At 49.7% G+C, this 26,012-nt stretch overlaps 1 protein-coding gene across 1 annotated transcript in view; it reads right to left on the bottom strand.

Moving 5' to 3' along the window:
* BBS2 (Bardet-Biedl syndrome 2) overlaps positions 1-17,167 on the bottom strand; it is a 119,708-nt gene extending 102,541 nt beyond the window's left edge. The window contains exon 1 of the mRNA XM_075326843.1: positions 17,082-17,167. The gene's annotated coding sequence lies outside the window, so the exon portion shown is untranslated. The remainder of the gene's footprint in view (positions 1-17,081) is intronic.
* Positions 17,168-26,012: the final 8,845 nt, after the last annotated feature.

The following is a 26,012-nucleotide window of genomic DNA, read 5'->3' as shown; positions in this document are numbered from 1 at the left end:
TGGCCATTGAGTCCTGGATCCTAGCGTCTTCAGGGTTATCTCAAGAAGTCATTGCCACTATGAGACAGGCTAGGAAACCAACGTCCGCCAAGATTTATCACAGGACGTGGAAAATTTTCCTGTCGTGGTGCTCTGCTCAGGGTTTTTCTCCCTGGCCATTTGCATTACCTACTTTTCTGTCCTTCCTTCAATCTGGACTGGAAAAGGGTTTGTCGCTCGGTTCCCTTAAGGGACAAGTTTCAGCGCTCTCTGTGTTTTTCCAGAAGCGCCTAGCTAGACTTCCACAGGTACGCACGTTCCTGCAGGGAGTTTGTCACATCGTTCCACCTTACAAGCGGCCGTTAGAACCCTGGGATCTAAACAGGGTGCTGATGGTTCTTCAGAAACCACCATTCGAGCCAATGAGAGATATCTCCCTCTCACGACTTTCGCAGAAAGTGGTTTTTCTAGTAGCAGTCACTTCTCTTCGGAGAGTGTCTGAGCTAGCAGCGTTGTCGTGCAAAGCCCCTTTTCTGGTTTTTCACCAGGACAAGGTGGTTCTACGTCCGGTTCCGGAATTTCTCCCTAAGGTGGTATCCACTTTTTCATCTCAATCAGGATATTTCCTTACCCTCTTTTTATCCTCATCCAGTTCACCAATGTGAAAAGGATTTGCACTTGTTAGATCTGGTGAGAGCACTCAGACTCTACATTTCTCGTACGGCGCCCCTGCGCCGCTCGGATGCACTCTTTGTCCTTGTCGCTGGCCAGCGTAAAGGATCACAGGCTTCCAAATCAACCCTGGCTCGGTGGATCAAGGAGCCAATTATCGAAGCTTACCGTTCTGCTGGGGTTCCGGTTCCCTCAGGGCTGAAGGCCCATTCTACCAGAGCCGTGGGAGCGTCCTGGGCCTTGAGGCACCAGGCTACGGCTCAACAGGTGTGTCAGGCGGCTACCTGGTCGAGCCTGCACACTTTCACGAAGCACTATCAGGTGCATACCTATGCTGCGGCGGATGCCAGCCTAGGTAGACGAGTCCTTCAGGCGGCGGTTGCCCACCTGTAGGAAAGGGCCGTTTTACGGCTCTCTTACGAGGTATTATTTTACCCACCCAGGGACTGCTTTTGGACGTTCCAATTGTCTGGGTCTCCCAATAGAGCGAAAAAGAAGAAGGGAATTTTGTTTACTTACCGTAAATTCCTTTTCTTCTAGCTCTAATTGGGAGACCCAGCACCCGCCCCTGTTTTTTTGTGTACACATGTTGTTCATGTTGAATGGTTTCAGTTCTCCGAGTTTCCTTCGGATTGAAGTTACTTTAAACCAGTTTATAATTATTTTCCCTCCTTCTTGCTTTTGCACCAAAACTGAGGAGCCCGTGGGAGCACGGGGGGTGTATAGGCAGAAGGGGAGGGGCCTAACACTTTTAAGTGTAGTACTTTGTGCGGCCTCCGGAGGCATAGCCTATACACCCAATTGTCTGGGTCTCCCAATTAGAGCTAGAAGAAAAGGAATTTACGGTAAGTAAACAAAATTCCCTTCACTCTCTGTAGTTCAATTCTGAGTGTTTAATAGTGCAAATAAAAATTATTAGGTTTCATAATCAACTGTTTTAATATTTTTATTTGTGTAAAACAATTAGATTTGCAAAAAGACAAGTTTTGCTTGTGTACAACTTGATTAAAAAATCTGATTTAAATCAAATGATTTAAATCAAAAAAATCTGATTTAAATCAAAAAAATCTGATTTTTTTTATTTTTTTAAAAAAAATCAAGATTTTTATCCACCCTGTCTCTCTCACACACAGGAGCACTCGCTCCCCATCTCAGCCATCTCTCTCCCACACACAGGAGCCCTCATTCCTCATCTCAGCCATCTCTCTCCCACACAGGAGCCCTCGTTCCTCATCTCAGCCGTCTCTCTCTCACACAGGAGCCCTGTCTCCCCATCTCAGCCATCTCTCTCACACACACAGGAGCCCTCGCTCCTCATCTCAGCCATCTCTCCCACACACAGGAGCCCTCGCTCCTCATCTCAGCCGTCTCTCCCACACACAGGAGCCCTCGCTCCTCATCTCAGCCGTCTCTCCCACACACAGGAGCCCTCGCTCCCCATCTCAGCCATCTCTCCCACACACAGGAGCCCTCGCTCCCCATCTCAGCCGTCTCTCCCACACACAGGAGCCCTCGCTCCTCATCTCAGCCATCTCTCCCACACACAGGAGTCCTCGCTCCTCATCTCAGCCGTCTCTCCCACACACAGGAGCCCTCGCTCCTCATCTCAGCCGTCTCTCCCACACACAGGAGCCCTCGCTCCCCATCTCAGCCGTCTCTCCCACACACAGGAGCACTCGCTCCCCATCTCAGCCGTCTCTCCCACACACAGGAGCACTCGCTCCCCATCTCAGCCGTCTCTCCCACACACAGGAGCACTCGCTCCCCATCTCAGCCATCTCTCTCACACACAGGAGCCCTCGCTCCCCATCTCAGCCATCTCTCCCACACACAAGAGCTCTCGCTCCTCATCTCAGCCATCTCTCCCACACACAGGAGACCTAGCACCTCATCTCAGCCATCTCTCCCACACACAGAGGCGCTCGCTCCCCATCTCAGCCGTCTCTCTCACACACAGGAGCACTCGCTCCTAATCTCAGCCATCTCTCTCACACACAGAAGCTCTCGCTCCTCATCTCAGCCGTCTCTCCCACACACAGGAGTCCTCGCTCCTCATCTCAGCCGTCTCTCCCACACACAGGAGCCCTCGCTCCTCATCTCAGCCGTCTCTCCCACACACAGGAGCCCTCGCTCCCCATCTCAGCCGTCTCTCCCACACACAGGAGCACTCGCTCCCCATCTCAGCCATCTCTCTCACACACAGGAGCCCTCGCTCCCCATCTCAGCCATCTCTCCCACACACAGGCGCTCTCGCTCCTCATCTCAGCCATCTCTCCCACACACAGGAGACCTCGCACCTTATCTCAGCCATCTCTCCCACACACAGAGGCGCTCGCTCCCCATCTCAGCCGTCTCTCTCACACACAGGAGCACTCGCTCCCCATCTCAGCCATCTCTCTCCCACACACAGGAGCCCTCATTCCTCATCTCAGCCATCTCTCTCCCACACAGGAGCCCTCGTTCCTCATCTCAGCCGTCTCTCTCTCACACAGGAGCCCTCTCTCCCCATCTCAGCCATCTCTCCCAAACACAGGAGCCCTCGCTCCCCATCTCAGCCGTCTCTCCCACACACAGGGGCCCTCGTTCCTCATCTCAGCCGTCTCTCTCACACACACAGGAGCCCTCTTTCCTCATCTCAGCCATCTCTCTCACACACACAGGAACCCTTGCTCCTCATCTCAGCCATCTCTCCCACAAGCAAGAGCACTCGCTCCACATCTCAGCCGTCTCTCTCACACACACAGAAGCCCTCGCTCCTCATCTCAGCCATCTCTCTCTCACACACAGGAGCCCTTGCTCCTCATCTTAGCCATCTCTCTCCCACACACAGGAGCCCTCTCTCCCCATCTCAGCCATCTGTCTCACACACACAGGAGCCCTTGCTCCTCATCTCAGCCATCTCCCTCCCACACACAGGAGCCCTTGTTCCTCATCTCAGCCGTCTCTCCCACAAACAAGAGCATTCACTCCCCATCTCAGCCATCTCTCCCACACACAGGAGCCCTCGTTCCTCATCTCAGCCGACTCTTCCACACACAGGAGCCCTCGCTCCCCATCTCAACCGTCTCTCCCACACACTGGGGCCATCACTCCCCATCTCAGCCGTCTCTCCCACAAAAAGGAGCCCTCTCTTCCCATCTCAGCCGTCATCTCACACACACACACACACACACACACACACACACACACAGGAGCCCTCGTTCCTCATCTCAGCCATCTCTCTCACACACAGGAGCCCTTGCTCCTCATCTCAGCCATCTCTCTCACACACACAGGAGCCCTTGCTCCCCATCTCGGCCGCCTCTCCCACACACAGGAGCCCTCGCTCTCCATCTCAGCCATCTCTCTCACACACACAGGAGCCCTTGCTCCTCATCTCAGCCATCTCTCTCTCACACACAGGAGCCCTCTCTCCCCATCTCAGCCATCTCTCTCTCACACACAGGAGCCCTCTCTCCCCATCTCAGCCATCTCTCTCTCACACACAGGAGCCCTCTCTCCCCATCTCAGCCATCTCTCTCACACATACAGGAGCCCTCGCTCTCCATCTCAGCCATCTCTCTCACACACACAGGAGCGCTCGCTCCTCATCTCAGCCATCTCTCTCACACATACAGGAGCCCTCGCTCTCCATCTCAGCCATCTCTCACACACACACAGGAGCCCTCGCTCCTCATCTCAGCCGTCCCTCTCACACACAGGAGCCCTCGCTCCTCATCTCAGCCGTCTCTCCCACACACAGGAGCCCTCGCTCCTCATCTCAGCCGTCTCTCCCACACACAGGAGCCCTCGCTCCCCATCTCAGCCGTCTCTCCCACACACAGGAGCCCTCGCTCCCCATCTCAGCCATCTCTCCCACACACACAGAAGCTCTCGCTCCTCATCTCAGCCGTCTCTCCCACACACAGAAGCTCTCGCTCCTCATCTCAGCCGTCTCTCCCACACACAGGAGCCCTCGCTCCCCATCTCAGCCGTCCCTCTCACACACAGGAGCCCTCGCTCCCCATCTCAGCCATCTCTCCCACACACACAGGAGCCCTCGCTCCTCATCTCAGCCGTCTCTCCCACACACAGGAGCCCTCGCTCCCCATCTCAGCCGTCCTTCTCACACACAGGAGCCCTCGCTCCCCATCTCAGCCATCTCTCCCACACACACAGGAGCCCTCGCTCCTCATCTCAGCCGTCTCTCCCACACACAGGAGCCCTCGCTCCTCATCTCAGCCGTCTCTCCCACACACACAGGAGACCTCGCACCTTATCTCAGCCATCTCTCCCACACACAGAGGCGCTCGCTCCCCATCTCAGCCGTCTCTCTCACACACAGGAGCACTCGCTCCCCATCTCAGCCATCTCTCTCCCACACACAGGAGCCCTCATTCCTCATCTCAGCCATCTCTCTCCCACACAGGAGCCCTCGTTCCTCATCTCAGCCGTCTCTCTCTCTCACACAGGAGCCCTGTCTCCCCATCTCAGCCATCTCTCCCAAACACAGGAGCCCTCGCTCCTCATCTCAGCCGTCTCTCCCACACACAGGAGTCCTCGCTCCTCATCTCAGCCGTCTCTCCCACACACAGGAGCCCTCGCTCCTCATCTCAGCCGTCTCTCCCACACACAGGAACCCTCGCTCCCCATCTCAGCCGTCTCTCCCACACACAGGAGCACTCGCTCCCCATCTCAGCCGTCTCTCCCACACACAGGAGCACTCGCTCCCCATCTCAGCCGTCTCTCCCACACACAGGAGCACTCGCTCCCCATCTCAGCCATCTCTCTCACACACAGGAGCCCTCGCTCCCCATCTCAGCCATCTCTCCCACACACAAGAGCTCTCGCTCCTCATCTCAGCCATCTCTCCCACACACAGGAGACCTAGCACCTCATCTCAGCCATCTCTCCCACACACAGAGGCGCTCGCTCCCCATCTCAGCCGTCTCTCTCACACACAGGAGCACTCGCTCCTAATCTCAGCCATCTCTCTCACACACAGAAGCTCTCGCTCCTCATCTCAGCCGTCTCTCCCACACACAGGAGTCCTCGCTCCTCATCTCAGCCGTCTCTCCCACACACAGGAGCCCTCGCTCCCCATCTCAGCCGTCTCTCCCACACACAGGAGCACTCGCTCGCCATCTCAGCCGTCTCTCCCACACACAGGAGCACTCGCTCCCCATCTCAGCCGTCTCTCCCACACAAAGGAGCACTCGCTCCCCATCTCAGCCATCTCTCTCACACACAGGAGCCCTCGCTCCCCATCTCAGCCATCTCTCCCACACACAGGCGCTCTCGCTCCTCATCTCAGCCATCTCTCCCACACACAGGAGACCTCGCACCTTATCTCAGCCATCTCTCCCACACACAGAGGCGCTCGCTCCCCATCTCAGCCGTCTCTCTCACACACAGGAGCACTCGCTCCCTATCTCAGCCATCTCTCTCCCACACACAGGAGCCCTCATTCCTCATCTCAGCCATCTCTCTCCCACACAGGAGCCCTCGTTCCTCATCTCAGCCGTCTCTCTCTCACACAGGAGCCCTCTCTCCCCATCTCAGCCATCTCTCCCAAACACAGGAGCCCTCGCTCCCCATCTCAGCCGTCTCTCCCACACACAGGGGCCCTCGTTCCTCATCTCAGCCGTCTCTCTCACACACACAGGAGCCCTCTTTCCTCATCTCAGCCATCTCTCTCACACACACAGGAACCCTTGCTCCTCATCTCAGCCATCTCTCCCACAAGCAAGAGCACTCGCTCCACATCTCAGCCGTCTCTCTCACACACACAGAAGCCCTCGCTCCTCATCTCAGCCATCTCTCTCTCACACACAGGAGCCCTTGCTCCTCATCTTAGCCATCTCTCTCCCACACACAGGAGCCCTCTCTCCCCATCTCAGCCATCTGTCTCACACACACAGGAGCCCTTGCTCCTCATCTCAGCCATCTCCCTCCCACACACAGGAGCCCTTGTTCCTCATCTCAGCCGTCTCTCCCACAAACAAGAGCATTCACTCCCCATCTCAGCCATCTCTCCCACACACAGGAGCCCTCGTTCCTCATCTCAGCCGACTCTCCCACACACAGGAGCCCTCGCTCCCCATCTCAGCCGTCTCTCCCACACACTGGGGCCATCACTCCCCATCTCAGCCGTCTCTCCCACAAAAAGGAGCCCTCTCTTCCCATCTCAGCCGTCATCTCACACACACACACACACACACACACACACACACACACACACACACAGGAGCCCTCGTTCCTCATCTCAGCCATCTCTCTCACACACAGGAGCCCTTGCTCCTCATCTCAGCCATCTCTCTCACACACAGGAGCCCTTGCTCCTCATCTCAGCCATCTCTCTCTCACACACAGGAGCCCTCTCTCCCCATCTCAGCCATCTCTCTCTCACACACAGGAGCCCTCTCTCCCCATCTCAGCCATCTCTCTCTCACACACAGGAGCCCTCGCTCCCCATCTCAGCCGTCTCTCCCACACACTGGGGCCATCACTCCCCATCTCAGCCGTCTCTCCCACAAAAAGGAGCCCTCTCTTCCCATCTCAGCCGTCATCTCACACACACACACACACACACACACACACACACACACACACACACAGGAGCCCTCGTTCCTCATCTCAGCCATCTCTCTCACACACAGGAGCCCTTGCTCCTCATCTCAGCCATCTCTCTCACACACACAGGAGCCCTTGCTCCCCATCTCGGCCGCCTCTCCCACACACAGGAGCCCTCGCTCTCCATCTCAGCCATCTCTCTCACACACACAGGAGCCCTTGCTCCTCATCTCAGCCATCTCTCTCTCACACACAGGAGCCCTCTCTCCCCATCTCAGCCATCTCTCTCTCACACACAGGAGCCCTCTCTCCCCATCTCAGCCATCTCTCTCACACATACAGGAGCCCTCGCTCTCCATCTCAGCCATCTCTCTCACACACACAGGAGCGCTCGCTCCTCATCTCAGCCATCTCTCTCACACATACAGGAGCCCTCGCTCTCCATCTCAGCCATCTCTCACACACACACAGGAGCCCTCGCTCCTCATCTCAGCCGTCCCTCTCACACACAGGAGCCCTCGCTCCCCATCTCAGCCATCTCTCCCACACACACAGGAGCCCTCGCTCCTCATCTCAGCCATCTCTCATACACACAGGAGCCCTCGCTCCCCATCTCAGCCATCTCTCCCACACACACAGGAGCCCTCGCTCTCCATCTCAGCCATCTCTCTCACACATACAGGAGCCCTCGCTCTCCATCTCAGCCATCTCTCACACACACACAGGAGCCCTCGCTCTCCATCTCAGCCATCTCTCACACACACACAGGAGCCCTCGCTCCTCATCTCAGCCATCTCTCATACACACAGGAGCCCTCGCTCCTCATCTCAGCCATCTCCCCTCGCTCCTCATCTCAGCCATCTCTCATACACACAGGAGCCCTCGCTCTCCATCTCAGCCATCTCTCTCACACACACAGGAGCCCTCGTTCCCCATCTCAGCCATCTCTCACACACACAGGAGCACTCGCCTCCCCATCTCAGCCATCTCTCACACACACAGGAGCACTCGCCTCCCCATCTCAGCCATCTCTCATACACACAGGAGCCCTCGCTCCTCATCTCAGCCATCTCCCCTCGCTCCTCATCTCAGCCATCTCTCATACACACAGGAGCCCTCGCTCTCCATCTCAGCCATCTCTCTCACACACACAGGAGCACTCGCCTCCCCATCTCAGCCATCTCTCACACACACAGGAGCACTCGCCTCCCCATCTCAGCCATCTCTCTCTCACACACAGGAGCCCTCTCTCCCCATCTCAGCCGTCTCTCTCACACACACAGGAGCCCTCTCTCCCCATCTCAGCCATCTCGCTCACACACACAGGAGCCCTCGTTCCTCATCTCAGCCATCTCTCACACACACAGGACCACTCGCCTCCCCATCTCAGCCGTCTCTCTCACACACAGGAGCCCTCGCTCTCCATCTCAGCCATCTCTCTCACAAACACACACACACACACACACACGAGCCCTTGTTCCTCATCTCAGCCGACTCTCCCACCCACAGGAGCCCTCGCTCCCAAACTCAGCCGACTCTCCCGCACACGAGCGCTCGCTCAAGTGGCCCTGTATTCTCTATGAGAAAGCCACCAACTAATACGTCGTCCAGGGCTTATCTACGGGAAAACAATGTGATCAGCAGTCCGAAATCTGCATCTTTCCCAACTATCAGTCGACTGGTACCCACATACATTAGACTGTCGGCCGAACCTGTCGATATCAGCAGGGTCAGCCTCCCTGTTTATGTGGGGCTTAGGAACCCAGTTCTCGGAAGGTCATAGGCATTGCAGCTGCACATATTTCATATTCTTAATCTCCAAAAAGGCTACTGCAGAGGCACATTGAGCGCTATGGGAAGTGTGAACGGTGCCTCTCCGGACTGTACATTGGTGTGGGATGGATCAGCGCTGATGATGATGCTACTGTGCCTATCCTACCACAGAGAAGGGCACGGGGGGCATGATTTAGACTTCCCACAGCACTCCCCATGGTTCTTACAATGGTCATTTTCCAAATTGAGGCAGTGGAAGTAAAAGGGAGCACATTATGTAGATCCGCATTCAGGTTTCTAGAGTCACTTTAAGGGCATTTTATATGGGGCATCCGGTCACAGTTATTGGCCAGGGTAGACATGATCAGCGATCCAGTGGGTATGGATTTTCTTTCTGAAGACTGCTTGCTTGTACAAGGAGCCGTAAAGGGAATCTGTTAGCAGGTTTTTGCTATGTAATCTGAGTCTGAGACCCTGATTCAAAGGATGTGTCACTTATTAGGCTGTGTGTTGCAGTTTTAATACAATCAGTGTTTTATCAGCAGGATATTATCACTGCAGGACTAGGTCTCAGGTGCAGGCCAGTCCAACTAATCTGTGTAACCCCACCCCCTCCACTGACTGCCGACAATTTACAGTGTACACAAAAAGCTACCAATCAGTGATGTGGGTGGGGTTATAAAGAGCTCAGCAATCAGAACACTGCTACATCTACAGCAGAGAAAACAGGGATTCTATCTAAACTACAGCAAGCAGCTAAGTAAGTGACACATTGCTAGAATCAGCGTGTCAGTCCCTACATCAAACTGGACTCCGATTATATAGCAAAAACCTGCTGACAGATTCCTTTTAAAGGCTAGGCTATGCTCTCTGGGAAATAAGGTCAGCAGATGGGGTCTCCTTTAATAGAGAGAAAGCTGCCTCTCTAGTGCCACTTATTGGGGTAGCAGCCCTATAAATCATGTGCGACCCTTGCAACAAGACTAGGGATATTAGATAAACCATCAGTACGCCGCTGTTTGGGGTTCTTGTCCCTTAAAGCTGGGTACGGTGGAAACAAAAGGAAACAGAGGTTTGACCATGACTGATTATGAAAATGAAGGGTCTGTATCACAATTGACAGTGACTCCCCCAACAGGCTGAGCAGGGAACTGCAGACGGCACTCGGATGTTGCAGAACCTCTGCACAGAAGCTGCTGCGCTGAAGCCCCTGATCAGTGGAGGCCGCAAAAGCCCCCGGCAATCATAGCGACATGCAATCACTTTACTACAAAGGACGGTACTAGTCACATTCTTCCTTCCGCAGAAAGGCCAGGACGTGGAGTTAGTAAATGGTTAAATGTCCAGAAAGGATATAACCTTTCTGGATATTGTGAAGAATTAGTGGCATGGTGCCACGGATAAGAGTGCGGGCACACAAATAAAGGAGGCTTTCATGGGGAACAGGAGCCGGAAAGGACAAAATGATAAGAAGGTATAAGAAGGATGATCTACGGATGGGATTACACCCAGGGTTCAGATTTTAGTATGTGCCTCGCCACCGCCGTACAGCGATACGTACCCTCAATAGGAAGGTTAAAAAAAACATCAGGAAGGTGACGGAGGGGGGTTTTCCTTTGGACCTTTTCAACAAAAAAAAAAGCTAGTATTTCCATAATCTGGGTGGCGGAGGGAGAGGGAGCACGGAAAAAAAGTGGTCGGAGAGATGCAAAAAAGAAACAAAAAAAAAGAGCATTACCTTAAATCGGGGGAGAAAAAAAAAAAAACAAAGCTAGCATTTCCTTAATCTGGGGGACAAAAAAAGAAAAAAAAACACTCAGGAAACTACAATAAAAGCTAATATTTCCTTAATCTGGGGGGCGGGGGGAGAGGGAACACAGAAAAAAAGGTCAGGATGCTGCAAAAATAAAAAAAAGCATTTCCTTAATCGGGGTGGGGGTGGGGAGACAAAAAAAAGCTAGTACTTCCTTAATCTGGGGGGCGGAGGGAGAGGAACACAGAAAAAAACGGTCAGGAGTCTGCAAAAGAAAACAATACAGAAAAAAACCTAGTATTTCCTTAATCTGGGGGCGGAGGGAGAGGGAACACGGAAAAAAAAAAGAGTCGGGAAGCTGCAAAAAAAAAAAAAAAGATCATTACTATAATCGGGGGAGAACAAAAAAATAAAGCTAGCATTTCCTTAATCTGGGGGACAAAAGAGAAAAAAAAACACTCAGGAAACTACATAAAAAAAAAAGCTAACATGTCCTTATTCTTTGGGGGACGGTGAGAGAGGAAACACTGAAAAAAACGGTCAGGGAAATGCAAAAAAAAAAAGATTTCCTTAACTGGGGGGGGACACAAAAAAAAGCTAACATTTCCTTAATCTGTGGAGGACGGTAGGAGAGGGAGCACAGAAAAAAAGGTCAGGATGCTGCGCAAAAAAAAAAAAAAGCATTTCTTAATCGGGAGGGGGGAAAGACAAAAAAAAGCTAGCATTTCCTTAATCTGGCTGACAGAAAAGAAAAAAAAAAAAACACTCAGGAAACTACAAAAAAAAGCTAGTATTTCCTTAATCTGGGGGGAAAGGGGACCCAGAAAAAAAGGTCAGGATGCTGCAAAAAAAAAAAAAGCCTTTCCTTAATCGGGGAGGGGGGGGGGGGAAGAGACAAAAAAAAAAGCTAGTATTTCCTTAATCTGGGGAGCGGGGGGAGAGGAAACAGAAAAAAACGGTCAGGAAAATGCTAAAAAAAAACAAAAAAAACATTTCCTAAGGCTATGTGTCCACGGTAGAATGTACCTGCGGATTTTTCTGCATGAAAATCCGCAACTTTCGCGGCAAATCCGCACCTTTTTTTTGCCGCGGATTTACCGCGGATTTTTTTTTTTTTCCCCCATTCTATAGCCAAAATCCGGATCAAAATCCGCAACAATAATTGACATGCTGCAGATTTTTCCGGATCAAAATCCGTGGCAAATCCGCCGCGGAAAAATCTGCAACATGGACACAGCATTTCCAAAATGCCATTGAAATGGCTTGGAAGTGCCGCTGCTGCAGATTTTCGGAAAATCCGCGGTAAATCCGCGGCAAAATCCGCAGCGTGGGCACAGAGCCTTAATCGGGAGGGACGGGACACAAAAAAAAGCTAGCATTTCCTTAATCTGGGGGACAAAAGAGAAAAAAAAAACTACAAAAAAAAAGCTAGTATTTCCTTAATCTGGGGAGCGGGGGGGGAGAGGGAACAGAAAAAATGGTCAGGAAAATGCAAAAAGAAAGCATTTGCTCAATCGGGGGGGGGGGGGGGACAAAAAAAAAGCTAGCATTTCCTTTATCTGGGGAGTGGGGGGAGAGGAAACAGAAAAAACGGTCAGGAAAATGCTAAAAAAACCAACAATTTTCTTAATCGGGAGGGACGGGACACGAAAAAAAGCTAGCATTTCCTTAATCTGGGGGACAAAAGAGAAAAAAAAAAAAAACTACAAAAAAGCTAGTATTTCCTTAATCTGGGGAGCGGGAGGGGAGGAAACAGAAAAAACGGTCAGGAAAATGCTAAAAAAAAAACAAAACATTTTCTTAATCGGGAGGGATGAGACACACAAAAAAAAAAGCTAGCATCTCCTTAATCTGGGGAGCGAGGGGAGAGGGAACACAGAAAAAAAAACAGCAGTCAGTAATTGATTTTCCCCAAAGTTGCTTTTGACCACAAAATAGCGCAAAAAACGCATGCGTATTTACCGCGTTTCAGCCGCGTTTTTAGCGCTTTTTACCTGCTTTTCCATTGCGTTTTGACAGATGCGTTTTGAACATAAAGACACTGCTAAATAAAGTTTAAACAGTCAAATACTATGAAAAAATAGAAAAAAAAAGGAGCACATATATAATTTATGAAAAAATAAATAAAATAGTTATATTTCATATAATTATAGCGGCTTTATTCTATTTAGCGGTAAAATATAAATAAGTTATTATTTTTCATTAATTTAATTGTCGGACTATGTGTGTGTGTAAAGGGACATATCAAATCTTTATTTTGATGTCCAAAACGCATGTTTTCTGCAGCTAAAACGCTGGAAATTTGAGGTTTGTTGCTTTTTGCAATTTCTCACTGTTAGCAAAACGCAGCCCAAGTGGCAAAAACAATTGACATGCTGCTTCTTTGAACGCTGAGTTTTTGCCACAAATTATGCAAATTAAACGCAGCGTTTTGAACAGCAAAGTGCGGACAAGAAATCTACATTTCCCATAGACTTTGCTGGGAAATCAAAACGCATGCCTTTTGGCATGAAAACGCTGCAGTTCAAAACACATCGAAGTCAATGAGAAGTGTCAAAAAGCAACAAATATCAAAATTCCAGCGTTTTACCTGCTTTTTAGGTGCAGAAATCATGCGTTTTGGACTACATAAACACGTGCTGTTTTGGCATCAAAATAATGGAATGATCTGTCCCTTTACACACACACAGTCCGACAATTAAATTAACGAAATATATGAATTTATTGCTATTTTAGCCATATATAGTATAAAACCGCTATAATTATATTAAATATAACTATTTTCATTATTATATCAATAATTATATATGTGCTCCTTTTTTTTCCTTTTTTCATTGTGTTTGACTGTTTAGACTTTATTTAGCAGTGTCTTTATGTTCAAAACGCATCTGTCAAAACGCAATGGAAAAGCATGTAAAAAGCGCTAAAAACGCGGTAAAAACGCATGCGTTTTTGCGCTATTTTGTGGGAAAAAAGCATCTTTGGCAAAATCAATTACTGCCAGAGGATGCGTTTAGAACTGCACCAAGCCCGACGCATCGTGGACACAGCCTTAGGCTATGTGCGCACGTTGCGTCGGAGTACCTGCAGTTTATTCTGCACGTTTTCCTTCCTTTGGTTTTTGACCAAATGGCTTTTGGCCATTTTTTAGCGCTAAAAACGCATGCGTATTTACCGCGTTTTTAGTGCGTTTTCAGCGCTTTTTACCTACGTTTTCACCTGCGTTTCTGCAGATGCGTTTTGTAGATCAAGACACTGAGAAATAAAGTTGGAATAGTCAAAAAGAATGAAAAAAGAGAAAAAAATGGATAAAATTAACTTTTAATAAAAATATATGGAACATTATCAATTTCAATGAAATAATAGCGGTTATGCACATTTTAACAGAAAAATAGGTAAAGTTTAATATTTTTTATCATTTAAAGTTTCGGTTATTGTGTGTGTGTAAAGGAACATTATAACCCTTTAATTTTATGCTAAAAACGCAGTGGAAAAGCAGGTAAAAAGCATGAAAAACGCAGGAATTGTGATTTTGGTTGCGTTTTGCCATTTCTCATTGACTCCAATGTTAAGGAAACGCTGCAGAAATGGCAAAAACAACTGACATGCTGCTTCTTTTTCAGCATGGTTTTTGACCACAAATATGCAAATTCAACGCTGCAGAAAAAAAAGCAAAGTGCAGACAGGATTTCTGCTTTTCCCATAGACTTTGCTGGCAATCAAAAACGCATGCGTTTTAGCGCAAAAACGCTGCTGCTAAAAACGCTGCAGAAACGCGGAAAAAAACGCAACGTGTGAACATAGCCTTAGAGAGTTTCTGCTAAAGAACAAAGCCTGCGCTTGTTTTGTTTTCCACTTTTTTTCAAGACGAATCCACTTCAAGAAACTCCTTTCTTTGGTTGTGCGCACAACGAGGTTTTCTGCTGAGTTTTTTGGAGCAGAAATTCCACATTTTTGAAGAGGATGTGGACAGTTTCTGCTCCAAAACCTCCTCCAAAGTCCCAAACTGCACATATCCTCAGGCCAGGTGCACATAGAGACTTTCTGAGGCCTCTGTCACACGCCTGTGAAAATCTCGCACGTGTATCACGGATGTGTCAAAGATGCGGATTGTCCTCGGTGTGCTGTGTATGGCACACGTGTGTCCTCCGTGAACGGGAACTTTCTGCTCACCTGTCCCTGGCGTCGCTGTCCGTGGTGCTGATCTTCGGTCTCCGGTCCTGCCGACTCCCCGCTGCTGCTGCTTCCGGCCGCAGTGAAGTGAATATTAAATGAGCGGCGGTCGGCAGCAAGTGACAGCAGCGGCAGAGACAGGAGGGCTGGAGAAGGGGAGTAATGTTTTGGGGTTTTTAATAGACACATGTGCGTGTCACACGGAACACATACGTGTGGTCCGTGTGTGTTACATGTGACATTTGCGTTCCGTGCGACACCCATGATATCGGAGAAAAACGGACATGTTGGCGTATGGAACACACGGGCACACATATGTACGGAACGGACACCTTACGTATGCCCGAAACTATATGAAAACATATGTCAACGTGTGCCCGTGTCTCCGGTACGTGAGAAAACTGGCCATACACGTACCGGAGGCACGAACGTGTGACAGAGGCCTGAAGTTTTCAGAGCAGAAATTCCCACATTTTTAAGACTTTTTGAAATCTGGAGGAGGATTTGGAGTTTCTGCCCCAAACCCCAGCCGTGGAGACACACACGTCCCGGACTGTGCGTTCGGAGCTGCCGCAGCCTGGGCTACGTCTCTAGTATGATCATTGATGCCATATTTGTAAAAAAAAATATCTATATGTTGTACAGGCTGCCGCTTGTTGTGCTAATCAAAAAATACCTCAAAAAGGAATAGGTGACTTTTTTTTCACGTTAAAAAATAATTTTTTATTCAGAAATTTTGGTTAAAATTACATCAAGTACATATTTGTAAATACTAATAAAAGGACTGGATCAAATGCCCATAATACAGCAGCAGCGGTTAAACCAAAAATTACAACCTTTTAATTATAAGACCAACCAGTATGTAATGCCATAATTTTAATGTTTTTCAAAAAATAAAGCATAAAGTGCAAAGTGCTTCTTCATTATAAAAAACACCAAATAATCATGGTAAGAAAGGTATTTAAGTAAAAAACCATTATAATGCAAGTGCCAATAAACCGCAATGAATATTGCTAAATACAAAATACCTTAAAGATGGCCAGGGTTGTTAGGTATGCCGCATATATCCCGACGCGCGTTTCAGCGTACTTTCTTCAGGGGATGATTGTTGAGATTTGGGGCTGGGTGGGCTGTCAGCAATGAGGAGGCGACCCTTTCCATTCATTTCTATGGCCAAAATGGCTGAAAACGAAGCGAATCGAGGCTTCCAGTATAGGCTGCTTTCACGCATCAGTTTTTTGCCATCAGGCAGAATCCGGCAAAAACATGAAAAAACACATCCAACGTTGTTGCCGCCGGATCAGTTTTTTTTCCCCCATAGACTTCTATTAGCGCCGGATGGTCTTGCGTTCCACCCGGCTTTCGCTGGATCCGGCAAAATGTGCTTGTCCGGCGGCCGGATGGAACGTTAAAGTGAATGTTTTTTGTCCCGGGCGAAAATACGGATAGCCATACGGTGGTGGTTTGTTTTGTTTTTTTTTATAATGGAAGCCTATGGACGCCGGATCCAGCGTCATCCGTCATATGCCGGAATCCGGCGCCGGTTTCTGTTTTTTTTTTAAACTGAGCATGCTCAGTATCAAACCGGATCCGTCAAAAAACGGAAGAAACGGATGGAACGGATCCATTTTTCTACGGATCTGTCGCATCAGTTTTTCGCCAGATCGTGCCTGATGGCATAAAACTGATGTGTGAAAGCAGCCTAATGCTATACATTGAAATCGCCATGTTGCTATGACGACATTTAAAGGGATTTTCCACTGACCTATGTTTATCCACAGTGGTAAATGTTGGTATTTTTTTACATTCTATATAAAAACTATTTTTTAAAAAAAAAACTTTAAAAAGCCATTAAAACTGACACTGTTGCTATGGAGACGTAACGTCAGGTGACTGTGCTGTCCAATGGTTGCCATGTAACCCAGTCACGTGACAGCCTGCAGTATATAAACTGTAACCTGCGCCTTAAGGTGGAAGGTGAGCGCTCAGCTCTTTGCATGCGCTGTGTACAGGGAGCGCAGAGCTCAAACCGAGTCCTCCTGTCTCCATGGCAACCGAATCTGGCTGCGCTTGACGGCAACTCCGCGCCGCTGTCGTTCTGGCCGCCTCTGCACAGCGCTCCTCTGCTCTGACCTCCCCGTCCCCCCCCCAATGTCCACCTGTACACACAGACACTCACCGCAGACAGATGCTACCTGCTAGATCCTACCGACGGGCGAAAGGACCTTTGGTGACGTCATGCCCATGTGATCAGTCACGTGTGTGGGAGGAGTTTCGGGCACGCCGTCTTCGTGACGTCACGCAGCGGAACCGCGCGCAAAGTTTCGACAGATGCAAGAAACGGAGCTGATTCCTACACCCGGAAACGGTGCTTGTGTTCACACCTTGTTTTTGTTTGCATTTTTTTTTTGCAGTAAGCTGTAGCAAAACCTTATCATTATTTTCTGGTGGTTTAGGCTATGTGCACACACTGCAGATTTTGGGGGGAAAAAAATGCATAAAAACGCAGGGGCTATGTTCACACGGGGCAGTTGTGCTGCGTTTTTTGTCTGGGTGCTATGCAAAGCCATGCTAATAAAACGTTGCCTTCACAGGTCAAGCAAAGGCTATGAGATTCTGCAAATGTCATGCACGCACAAAAGAAAGCATGAGCATGTCAATTCTTTTCCATTTAGGTCCTGTGCGCACTAGACGTTTTTACCGCGTTTTTTGCGGCGGTTTTACCGCGTTTTTGTGCTCAAAACGCTGTGACATTGCTTCCTAAGCAACGTCTATGGGTTTTCAGAAGTACTGTCCGCACACAGCGGGGTTTTTTGTAGCTACGTTTTTGTGGTGACCACAAAAACGCAGCATGTCAATTATTTCTGCGTTTTTCACAGCGTTTTTCACTCACTGAATTCAAAATACAAAAAAAACGCATTGAAAAACACGTTTTTTGCCGCAGGTGCGTTTTTTTGCAGACAAACGCACAAAAAACGCAGCGTGAAAAACCGCCTAGTGCGCACATAGCCTAAGGCTATGTGCACACGTTGCGTTTTTTTCAGCGCGAAAAAAAACGCACCCTCTGGCAGAGGGGAGAATTGTAAACAATGCGTTTTGGGAAAAACGCATCAAAAACGCATGCGTTTTTCGTGCGTTTTTCATGCGTTTTCTTCAGGTGCGTTTTGACCACATGATCCAGTGACAGTGCCACAGTACATCCAGTACACAGTGCCAGCCTTCCTGCAGAGATGTGAGTGTTGTCCACGGGAGAACGCAGCTGCCCATGCCCACGATTTGGGTTCAGGCTGCTGTGGAGCTCTATGCTACCTGTAGAGAACACTCATCTACGCAGCATAAATTGACATGCTGAGGCTCGGGAAGCTGCACCACAGGTCAGTTTATGCTGCAGAGAAAAGAAACACAGTGGGCACGGGATTTCTAAAATTCCTTCCACTGTGCTTCTACTGCACAACGCAGCGTTATGGACGCAGGGAAAACACTCTGCGCCCAAAATGCTGCAAACCCTGATTGTGGGCACACAGCCTAAAATGTGTCAATGGATGTCAAACATATATATAACATCCCACCCCCCTGCATATTCTAAGCGGGCGCCCTTTAGTGCCTTTCATGTGGCCTTGTATTTAGTCCAAAAAAAAAAATAATTAAAATAAATGACGTGGGGTCCCCCCTATTTTTGATAGCCAGTCAGGGTAAAGTAGACAGCTGTAGCCTGCAAACCACAGCTGACAGCTTCATCTTGTCTGGTGATCAATTTGGAGGGCTCCCCAGGCTTTTTTTTTTAATTTATTTATAAATAATTAAAAAAAAAAACAAAACGTGGGGTCCCCCCAAATTAGATCACCAGCCAAGGTGAAGCTGACAGCTGGGGTCTGGTATTCTGAGGCTGGGAAGAGCCATGGTTATTGGACTCTTCCCAGCCTAAAAATAGCAGGCCACAGCCGCCCCAGAAGTGGCGCATCCATTAGATGCGCCAATCCTGGCGCGTCGCCCCAACTCATCCCGCGCCCTGGTGCGGTGGCAAACGGGGTAATATATGGGGTTGATACCAGATGTGTAATGTCACCTACCATCAAGCCCAGCAATTAGTGATGTCACGGCGTCTATTTGATACCAGACATAACTAATTGACAGTAATAGCAAAAAAAATTTATTTGAAAAAACACTCCCCAAAAACATATCCTCCTTCACCAATTTATTGAAAAGAAAAAAATTGGGTCCGCAGTATCCATTTTTGACGTCCCACGTCGCCTCTGGACCTTCTAGAATATGGGGGGCATTCTCAGAGAACGTGTCCCCCATTTTCTAGTAGTGCAGACCCTCCATTTGAGGAGAGTGGGTGCAAAGAATATGCACCCACTCTCCCCGGGTCACAGCTGTAGTGTGCCGAGCAGCAGCAGCCAGCGCAGCTCACACTGAACACAGGAAGCTGTCAGCTGCTCGGCACATGTGACCGGCCGGCGTCTGCTGTGAAGGAGGAGGGGGCCGCGGGGGATCAGCGCTGTGACAGGTACGGGGGTTACCGGGGGACACCGGGGGGAAACTGGCAGGGCCTGGGGAGCAGTTTTCTGTCGCATGTGTTATTGCACATGCGACAGAAACAGAGGAGTAGGGCGGCCCGTGCGCTGCTGTGCGCGCAGCCATGTTAGATTTTCGGGAGGGGGGTCGGGGCGGGCACTTTGGCGACACCGGGGGCTTTCCTGAACTTTGCCAGGAAGTGAGGTCAACAGGAAACCTCTTGACCTCACTTCCAGGTAAATGCCTGCGTTCTGGCGTGCCGACAAAGCCCGCGGACCGCAACAAAAAAGCAGCTCACTGCGTTCTGACCCGCATCATTGATTTCAATGGGGGAGAGACCGCAGCCACAATGCACAAAAGAAGTGACATGCTGCTTTTCTTTCCGCACCGATTTTTGTCATCCAAAACGCAGCGTGTGCACTGATTTTTTGGCTTTCTCATACACTTTGCTGGCAAAGCTGAACGCATGCAATTTGCCACTGAAACGCTCCGGTTATAAACGCAGCGTTTCCGCGGTAAAAAACAACGTGTGCACACAGCCTAAGGCTCCTTTTTCCCAAAACGCATTGTTTACAATCCTCCCCTCTGCCAGAGTGTGCGTTTTTTTTCCGCGCTGAAAAAAACGCAACGTGTGCACATAGCCTAACTCTGGTTTTTCACCCATACAAATCAATGAGGAAGTGCAAAATCTCAGCAGGTTATTTCCTGGCAAAAGATGAGGTTTTGCTCTAGAAATAAAAAACCTAAGCAAAAACACCCTGTGTGAACATAGTTTTTGCACTTTCTCATTGCTGTGAATGGATGAAAAACCAATGATGTTGATATTTCAGTCAAGGGGGAAAAAAAACAAGTGTCCTATGTGTGTGCATGAGATTTCTGGAATCTCATAGGCTTTGCTGGCACCGTTAGGCTATGTGCTCACGGGACTGTGTACCTGTGGATATATCCGCAGGTACGTCCGCAGGTTTCCCGCAGCTGCTCGTCGAAATAGCTGCAGTAAACCTACGGGCATTCGTGCGGCTTAAGCTGCTTTCACACATCAGTTTTTTGCCATCAGGCGCAATCCAGCAAAAACATGAAAAAACGCATCCGGCGTCTTGCCGCTGGATACGTTTTTCCCCCCAATAGACTTCTATTAGCGCCGGATGGTTTTGCATTCCATCCGGCTTTCGCCGGATCCGGCAAAATTTTCTTGTCTGGCGGCCAGATGGAACGTTAAAGTGAACGTTTTGTCTCCTGCGAAAAAACATATTGTGCCGGATCAGGCGCCGTATGGCGTTTTTTAAAATGGAAGCCTATGGACGCCGGATCCGGTGTCACCCGTCATATGCCGGAATCCGGCGCCGGTTTCCGTTTTTTTAAACTGCGCATGCTCAGTATCAAAAAGGATCTGTCAAAAAACGGAAGAAACGGATGGAAAAAACTGATGAGACTGATCCGTTTTTTCGCAGGTTCCGTCGCATTAGTTTTTTTTGCCGGATCGTGCCTCATGGCAAAAAACTGATGTGTGAAAGCAGCCTTAGGCTAAGTTCACATTTCCGTTAAATTGTATCAGTCACAATCCGCAGCTCTGGTAAACAACGGAATCCATTTGGCGGATTCCGTTGTTTCCCATAGACTTGTATTAGTGGCAGATTGTGACTGATGACCTTGCGCTGCGCCGCGGTCAGTCATTTTTGGACTGACCGCCGGGCGGAAACAACGCAGAAAGTAACGTTTTTTGGGCCGTCAAAATTAACGCACCGCGCAGGAATCCATCGCCATCTGTCAAGCTTGTAATGTTTGTCTATGGTACTGGATTCCATCGGAATTCGTCTTACGACGGAATCCAGCGCTGGATTGCTTCATTCTCTACTGAGCATGCCCAACATGTTTCGCACTCCCACTGGGCTGTCCCACAAACGGATCATGACGGATCCGTCAAAAAACAGACGCACAGCGGATGTAACGGACGCGACGGATCAGTTCTTTCACAGGTTTCCTTTCACAGGAAACACATCCGTTGCGTCAGTTGACGTCTAAAAAACGACAGATCCGTCGCTGACGGATTTAAAACAACGGAAATGTGAACCTAGCCTTAGCTGCAGAAGTCCCGGCCTCTATCTCCATAGCGGAGGGTCGGGATTTCCGCAGGTATTTCCGCAGAAATTATTGACATACAGTTATGTGCGGCTGCGGGACATCCACAGCATGTTCCGCAGCCGCACATATCCGCAGCATGGACACAGCACTGCCCATGTCCCATAGCATAACATGGGGAGTGTCTGTACTTGCTGAAACCTGCGGATTTTCCACAGATAAATCCGCAGGTTTAATCTCCCGTGGGCATATAGCCTAAGGCTATGTGCCCACGCTGCGGATTTACCGCGGATTTCCCGAAAATCTGCAGCAGCGGCACTTCCAAGCCATTTCAATGGCATTTTGGAAATGCTGTGTCCATGCTGCGGATTTTTCTGCTGTGGATTTGCCGCGGATTTTGATCCGGAAAAATCTGCAGCATGTCAATTGTTTGGTGCAGATTTGGTGCGGATTTTTGGTTTTGAATGGGGAAAAAAAAAAAAAAAAATCCGCATCAAAATCCGCGGCAAATCCGCGGGTGCGGATTTGCCGCGAAAGTCGCGGATTTTCAGGCAGAAAAATCCGCAGGTACATTCTACCGTGGACACATAGCCTAAAGGTACTGTCACACTAAACAACTTACCAGCGATCCCAACAACGATACAACCTGATAGGGATCGCTGGTAAGTTGCCAGGAGGTCGCTGGTGAGAGGTCAGACGCTCCAGCGATCCCACCAGCAACCTGACCTGGCAGGGATCGCTGGAGCGTGGCTACACGAGTTGCTGGTGAGCTCACCAGCAACCAGTGTCCCAGCCCCCAGCCAGCAGCGCCGCGTGGAAGCGATGCTGCACTTGGTAACTAAGGTAAATATCGGGTAACCAACCCGATATTTACCTTGGTTACCAGCGCACGCAGCTACACGTGCAGGGAGCAGCGCACACCGCTTAGCGCTGGCTCCCTGCTCTCCTAGCTACAGTACACATGGGGTTAATTACCCGATGTGTACTGTGGCTATGTGTGCAGAGAGCAGGAGCCGGCACTGACAGTGAGAGCGGCGGAGGCTGGTAACGAAGGTAAATATCGGGTAACCAAGGACAGGGCTTCTTGGTTACCCGATGTTTACTGTGGTTACCAGCCTCCGCAGAAGCCGGCTCCTGCTGCCTGCACATTTAGTTGTTGCTGTCTCGCTGTCACACACAGCGATCTGTGCTTCACAGCGGGACAGCAACAACTAAAAAATGGCCCAGGACATTAAGCAACAACCAGCGACCTCACAGCAGGGGCCAGGTTGTTGCTGGATGTCACACACAGCAACATCACTAGCAACATTGCTGCTACGTCACAAAAGTTGTTCCTTAGCAGCGATGTTGCTAGCAATGTTGCTTAGTGTGACAGAGCCTTTAGGCTGTGTGCACACACTGCATTTTTTTTTATGCGATTTTTCTTTCATCCCAACAAAAGCTGTGAGAATTCTGACTTGCTGTGCACATGTTGCAGATTTTTTCCGTGTAGATTTTGGTGCAGAAAAAAGAAGCAGCATGTCAATTGTTTCTGCATTTTTTTTCCTGTGTCTGATATAATGCACTGCAGTGTATTATATCTGTCGGTGCTGCACTCGCAGCACTGACACTTTGCCGCTCACACCATGCATCCGGCATGGTGTGAGCGGCTCTCCGTAGCTCAGTAACCCGGGATTGTCATGGTGGTCAGGGACTTGATCACTAGAGAGAGGTAAGCGATCCCTCTCCCTGCCTCCTGAATGCTGCGATCTCATTGCTCTCAGCATTCAGAGGGTTAAACTACTGGAAGCTGTGGGCAATGACACCTTGGTCTCAGCTGTAACATTAGCCGGCAATCGCGGGGGTACAGCGCCTGAACCCACGCAATCACCATTACCTAAAAACTCAGGGAAAAAAAATGCATTAAAAATGTGATAGATAGTGCGTTGTTTTTTTCTGCTGACTTTTTCCTGCACACAACTCTGCTTTGTGTCACATAACCTTAAAAAGCAGCTTTTTATTAGCATGGATTAGCATGCATAAAACCAATGAAAAGAACGTGCAAAAACGCCCTGTGGGAACATGGCCTAAGGGTATGTACAAAGGTTTTGTATTTTCCCGTCGCCACTGTGAAGATGTAATTTACCCTCTCACTGTATATGCTGTGATACTATGTCATGATATGTATATTTCCCTGGTTGTATTAGTTGTAATTCATGTATTTTCTTGGGGGAGCTACTGGTCTCAATGTGTCTCTCTCATACAATTGTAGTCTTGGCATCTAATGTGATTATGTAAATAGCCTGTCTTCTTCTTTCCAGAGTTGTGTATCTAGTCTGTAATTGCATTGGCCAGTGAAGGAATAGTCATTGTTCTGCACAGCAGGGGATCCCTTCATCTACTGTGGCTGGCAGACATATTGGAGCCCTGTGATGGACCAAACCATTGATGATAGGATGTGTGACCCCTACCCCCTGAACATGGTGGGCTGGTCAAGGAGCACAGACAATGCATTTCCCTTTTTGTAACTTCAGAGTGAGCTGAAACTTGAAGAGAGCAGGAGCCCCAGCCTGGGTGGCTGTGGACACGGACGGAGCTAGGCCTGTGTGGCGGCCCGTGGGATTGTGTGGAACTCTTTGGACTACTGTAAGGACGATTGCTTTGTTATCCGGTCCGAGGATTGTCGGGAAGGGCCCCCGAATCTGTTTTACGTGGACTTATCGTGTGCTGTTCCAGTGTTCTTGTGAATAAACCTGTTGGATCGTCCCTCGGCCTCGTCCATCCTTTGCTCTGTTGTACACTCCCGTCACAAACTGGTTGGCAGCGCTGGGATCAGAGCAGAAGGAATGGAGGACAATGGCTCAACATCAGGAACCAGCACTGCAGAGTACAAGACCTGGACTTTGGGGAGCCTGCAATCAAAGGCCCGTGAAGTAGGAGTTCATTTCAAAGGACTCTCCAAGGAGCAGCTGATTGAGGCGCTAGAAGGAGTCTGCTCGCAAAATGACGTGGAGGAAGGATCCTCACAGCAAACAGAAGAAAGACGGCAGCCGGAGGTAAATACCCAAAAAAGTCAGTGGGTTGTGTGGTATGAGGAGGAGATGGCACTGCTTGGAGATGAGGCTACCATAGAAGATAAGAGGGAGGCTATTCGCGGAGCTAAGGAGAGGGCATTGCTGGAGAGGAGATTTGCTGTGGAAGCAGCTAGAGGCTCCACACAGACTGTAACCCCAGCACCCACCATGAGGGAACTTCCCAGGGTGTCCCGCAAAGACTTTAAGCCGTTTAATGAGGCTGCAGGCGACATTGAGGGCTTCTTCCAGGACTTTGAGCATCAGTGTCGATTAATGGAAGTCCCGGACAGGGAGCGTGTCCGGCATCTGGTTGGGCTCCTAGAGGGGGGAGCTGCTGAAGCCTATAGAGCTATGGACCCTCGGTGGAACTGTGAGTATGCGGATATTAAACAGACTATTCTAGAACATTATGCTGTGACCCCAGACACTTACAGGACTCAGTTCCGTGCTTTAGCCTGTGATGGGGAAGTGTCTTTTAAGATATATGCTCATAGACTCAAACAAATATGTAATCGCTGGCTGGAGGCAGAGGAGGCCTTATCTTGGGGGACCTTCCTGCAGGTCATCCTAAAAGAACAATTCTTTGCCCAGTGCCCCGCTGAGATCCGGGAATGGGTGCGTGAGAGAAAACCAGCGACAGTGGAGGAAGCTGCTGCTCTAGCTGATGAGGTGCTCACCATCAAGCCTCAGTGGAGGGTTCTGTTGGAGGATGGAGAGACGCCTAACAGCTCCACAACACCGGATGCCCCCAGTTATTCTGTCCCCATTGTTCCCCGTTCCTCTAAGCCACCACATGTTGATACCCGTGTTAATGTGCCTCCAGTTGCTTCTACTGCACTTTCTGGAATACGCCGGGGTCCCGGGCATTTGCAGGCCTCATGCCCAGCCAGCCCATGGAGGAATCATCCTCAAACCCCTACAGCACCTTCAGGTGGGAGCCGGCCTCCAAGTTCCCCTACCCCTTACCCAAGAGGACGCCTTAGATGGAGGGAGACCCAGCGCAGATGCTATCAATGTGGACAGCCAGGGCATCGGCAAGTCTCCTGCCCAGCTGTTCAAATGAGGACTGATCCTGCACCCAATCGGATTGTTAATTATTTACAGCCCAGTGCCATGGAGGAAGATGTGGCACCGCTATGTGAGGACTGGGCTAGTGACTCAGCCCCCCATGTTGCACCACCAGGAGTTTACGGGGTGCGACCCGCAGTTATGACGACTTCTGCTCATCGAGGTAAGCACTTGCAGGAGGTTGTGCTGGATGGACAGAGACTTGTTGGATTTTGTGACTCGGGTGCTTTCCTCACACTGGCTGATCCCCGAGTGGTTCGGCCCGAGGCAATCCATAGAGGACCTGGGATTGTCATTGAACTGGCTGGTGGACAATGGAGGACTATTCCCACAGCCACTGTGGATCTGAACTTTGGTTTTGGGGTCAGGCGATGTGTGGTTGGGGTGATGGG

This window comes from Anomaloglossus baeobatrachus, chromosome 10, assembly GCF_048569485.1.
Source record: "Anomaloglossus baeobatrachus isolate aAnoBae1 chromosome 10, aAnoBae1.hap1, whole genome shotgun sequence".
NCBI lineage: Eukaryota > Metazoa > Chordata > Amphibia > Anura > Aromobatidae > Anomaloglossus > Anomaloglossus baeobatrachus.
Note: the sequence above shows the minus strand (reverse complement) of the source record. Positions and strands in the feature narration are given on the sequence as shown.